Genomic DNA, 4,742 nt, shown 5'->3' with positions numbered 1-4,742 from the left:
CTGTGCTGTGCTGTGCTGTGCTGTGCTTTGTTGTGCTGTGCTGTGCTGTGCTGTGCTGTGCTGTGCTGTGCTTTGTTGTGCTGTGCTGTGCTGTGCTGTGCTGTGCTGTGCTGTGTGCTGTGTGCTGTGCTGTGTGCTGTGCTGTGCTGTGCTGTGCTGTGCTGTGCTGTGCTGTGCTGTGCTGTGTTGTGCTGTGCTGTGCTGTGCTGTGCTGTGCTGTGCTGTGTGCTGTGCTGTGCTGTGCTGTGTTGTGCTGTGCTGTGCTGTGCTGTGCTGTGCTGTGCTGTGCTGTGTTGTGTTGTGTTGTGTTGTGTTGTGCTGTGCAGTGTTGTGTTGTGTTGTGTTGTGTTGTGTTGTGTTGTGTTGTGCTGTGCTGTGCTGTGCTGTGCTGTGCTGTGCTGTGCTGTGCTGTGCTGTGCTGTGCTGTGCTGTGCAGTGCTGTGCTGGAGGGGGTATTATGCCTATTATGACTATACTGCTATTACAGAGATGGGCATAAAGAAACGCTGCATGGCTTTGATGGGGGGATAGACACACACACACACACACACACACACACACACACACACACACACACACACACACACACACACACACACACACACACACACACATACACACACACACAAGCACACACATATACACACACACAAGCACACTGCACTAAACCCAAACATACACACACTGACACACAACTCTCACACACACACACACACACACACACACACACACACACACACACACACACACACACACACACACACACACACACACACACACACACACACACACACACGAACACACACACAGATGCACACCGCACCTTCTACCTGCACTAAAACACACACACACACACACACACACACACACACACACACACACACACACACTCACACACACACACACACACACTCACACGTACACTAACACACACCAGGGCTTGACATTAACTTTTTCAGTCACCGGTCACTGTGGCTAGTGGTTTTCCCGAGTCGCTAGCCATCCAGCTATTCTATTAGCCACCCATTTTGGTAGGTTTTTTTTTCTTTATTATGACAGCGTACGTCTAACCTCAGAAGATGAGGTGCTAAAGCAAGATGAGTGTATAGCTTTCTACATGGAAGTATATCAAGCAAATAGAAACTGAGTTACTGAGCTTAACGTAAATACAAACAATTGATACACAAGAGACAAGCAATAGAATATAGGCCATGATGCGTATGTCATACCAAGGAATAAGCTGCCAGCCAAATTGGCTAGTGACACTGAAAGTATTACTAGCCACAGCCAAGTTTTACCAGCATTTGGCCAGTTGGCTAGTGCCAGTGTCAAGCCCTGACACACACACACACACACACACTGCTGCTGTTGTACTTGATAGACCTTTTTAATATTTATTTTTCTTCAAAATGCTACTACTACTATGTCAGAACGCTATAAAGGACTCTTTTAGGAAAAGAAAAAAAAAAACACACAACAATTACTTCTTACAGTAATGTATGCTCTCTACAAGTCTTCTGTTGTCCAGTCTTGCACTTTAAATGTCTGTATGAGCACTGTCTATGTCCATACTGTCCTATGTCCATCTATGTCCTTACCTAGATTAGTCTATGTCTGTATCGGAAAGCAAGAAATGTAATTTCAAATTCTTTGTATGACCAGTGCATGTAAAGAAATTGACAATAAAACCCACTTGACTTGACTTGACTAAAATATAGTTTTTGCCACACATCTGTGTACTCCGAGTCTAAAAACAATATTTCAGTAATTTACTACAGTAAAATACCGTCTTTAGTAAGTAGAACAGTGAAGAAAATAAGTTTCTACTATGTGTCAAGTTGAGTATAGAGTTTTACCTTGTGCATATTAGTGTTCAATGGTTCACATAAGAGTGTATTAAAATGACTGCTTGTGTGTGTCATTTGAGAACAAAATGACCTTTTTAGAAGACAGCACATTGTTTTGAGACAAGACGTGCATTTTTCAGAGGTAGTGAGGAGTTTTGCCCGCTGTGTGTGAGGAATGGAGATTTGTGTGTAGAGTTTTGAGAATTCGAGAACTGATTCCGAAAATTGTGTGTAAGCAATCGAGAAAAACTGTAAGTACAGTCCCTGGAGCAATGGGGGGTTAGGTACCTTGCTCAAGGGCACTTCAGCCATGGATGGGCAGTATGTGAAGAGAGAGGTAAGGGTGGGATTCGAACCTGCAACCCTCTGATCTTACAGTAAGACCAGTTCCTTACCCATTAGGCCACGGCTGCCCCAAGTGCTCCTGATTGGTGGTATCTCGGCCCTGCCGGGGCTCAATCAGCTGGGCACCGCACTGCTACACCGGCGACAGAGATTCTTTAAGAGATATGCCAACATAATAGGTTTCTATGGGCACCTAACATGACCAGGTTCCGGTCTGCCTAAAGGGGCGTGTCATAATGCTCCTACAATGAATAGAACAGTCCTCAGGTCTGCCTAGGTCTGCCTAAGGGGGGCCATAATAGAACCAGGAAACAATGGGCCAATGGAACCTCTCTCTCTCTACTCTCTCTGCCGGCGACCCGGGTGCGATTCCGACCCGAGGTCAAATGCCGACCCTTCCCCGTCTCTCTCTCTCTCTCTCTCTCCATTTGTTTCCTGTCACACTCTCAACTGTCCTATCATGAATAAAGGCCCCAAAAGCCCCCAAAATAGATTGGCGATATCTGACTGACCAAACAAACAAACAGAGCCTCTCTCCTCTCCTCTTCTCTCCTCTTCTCTTCTCTTCTCTTCTCTTCTCTCCTCTTCTCTCCTCTTCTCTTCTCTTCTCTTCTCTTCTCCAGCCCCCAAAATAGATTGGCGATATCTGACTGACCAACAAACAAACAGAGCCTCTCTCCTCTCTTCTCTTCTCTCCTCTCCTCTCCTCTCTTCTCTTCTCTTCTCTTCTCTTCTCTTCTCTTCTCTCCTCTCCTCTCCTCTCCTCTCCTCTTCTCTCTCTCCTCTCCTCTCCTCTTCTCTTCTCCTCTTCTCTCTCTCTCTTCTCTCTTCTCTCCTCTCCTCTTCTCTTCCTCTCCTCTTTTCTCTCTTCTCTTTCTCTTCTCTTCTCTCCTCTCTCTTCTCTCCTCTTCCTTTTCCTCTCCTCTCCTCTTCTCTCCTCTCTCTTCTCTCCTCTTTTCTTCTCTTTCTCTTCTCTTCTCTTCTCTCCTCTTCTCTTCTCTTCTCTTCTATCCCCCTCTCTCTCTCTCTCCTCTTCTCTTCTCTTCTCTTCTCTTCTCTTCTCTTCTCTTTTCTTCTCTCCTCTCCTCTTCTCTCTTCTCTTCTCTCCTCTTCTCTCTTCTCTTCTCTTCTCTCCTCTTCTCTCTTCTCTTCTCGTCTCTTCTCTCCTCTTCTCTCTTCTCTTCTCTTCTCTTCTCTTCTCTTCTCTTCTCTTATATTCTCTCCTCTCCTCTTTTCTCTTCTCTCCTCTCCTCCCTCTAGCCCTTTTCTCTTCTCTTCTCTTCTCTTCTCTTCTCTTCTCTTCTCTTCTCTTCTCTTCTCTTCTCTCCTCTCCTCTCCTCTTCTCTCCTCTCCTCTCCTCTCCTCTCCTCTTCTCCTCTTCTCTTCTCTTCTCTTCTCCTCTCCCCTCCTCTCCTCTTCTCTTCTCTTCTCTTCTCTTCTCTTCTCTTCTCCTCCTCTTCTCTTCTCTTCTCTCCTCTCCTCTCCTCTTCTCTTCTCTTCTCTTCTCTCCCTCTCTTCTCTTCTCTTCTCTCCTCTCCTCTCCTCCCCTCTTCTCTTCTCTTCTCTCTCNTCTTCCTCTTCTCTCCTCTTCTCTTCTCTTCTCTTCTCTTCTCTTCTCTTCTCTTCTCTCCTTCTTCTCCTCTTCTCTTCTCTTCTCTTCTCTTCTCTTCTCTCCTCCCCTCTTCTCTTCTCTTCTCTTCTCTTCTCTTCTCTTCTCTTCTCTTCTCTCCTCTCCTCTCCTCCCCTCTTCTCTTCTCTCCTCTCCTCTCCTCTCCCCTCCTCTTCTCTTGTCTTCTCTTCTCTTCTCTTCTCTTCTCTCCTCTTCTCTCCTCTTCTCTTTCTCCTCTCCTCTAATCCCCTCTCTCTCTTCTCTTCTCTTCTCTTCTCTTCTCTCCTCCCCTCTTCTCTTCCTCTTCTCTCCTCATCCTCTCTCTTCTCCTCTCTTCTCTCCTCTCCTCTCCTTCTCTCATTCTCTTCTCGTCTCTTCTTCTCTTCTCTCCTCTCCTCTACTCTCCTCTTCTTCTCTCTTCTTCTCTTCTCTTCTCTCCTCTCCTTCTCTCTTCTCCTCTCTTCTCCTCTCTTCTCTTCTCTTCTATTCTCCTCTCCTCTCCTCTCCTCTCCTCTCCTCTTCCATCCTCTCCTCTCTTCTCCTCTCTTCTCCTCTCCCCTCCTCCCCTCTTCTCTTTTCTCTCTTCTCTCTCCTCTCCTCTTCTCTTCTCTCTCTCCTCTCCTCTTCTCCTCTCTTCTCTCCTCTCCTCTTCTTTTCTCTTCTCTTCTCTTCTCTTCTCTTCTCTCCTTTCCTCTCCTCTCCTCTCCTCTCCTCTCCTCTCCTCTCCTCTTCTCTTCTCTTCTCTTCTCTTCTCTCCTCTCCTCTTCTCTTCTCTTCTCTCCTCTCCTCTTCTCTCCTCTCCTCTTCTCTTCTCTCCTCTCCTCTTCTCCTCCTTTCTCCTCTACTCTTCTCTTCCTTTCTTCTCTTCTCTTCTCTTCTCTTCTCTTCTCTTCTCTCCTCCTCTCCTCTCTCCTCTTCTCTTCTCTTCTCTCCTCTTCTCT

Source organism: Engraulis encrasicolus, chromosome 18 (genome assembly GCF_034702125.1).
Source record: "Engraulis encrasicolus isolate BLACKSEA-1 chromosome 18, IST_EnEncr_1.0, whole genome shotgun sequence".
Classification (NCBI taxonomy): Eukaryota; Metazoa; Chordata; class Actinopteri; order Clupeiformes; family Engraulidae; genus Engraulis; species Engraulis encrasicolus.
The sequence above is the reverse complement of the archived record's forward strand: the minus strand, read 5'-3'. Positions refer to the sequence as shown.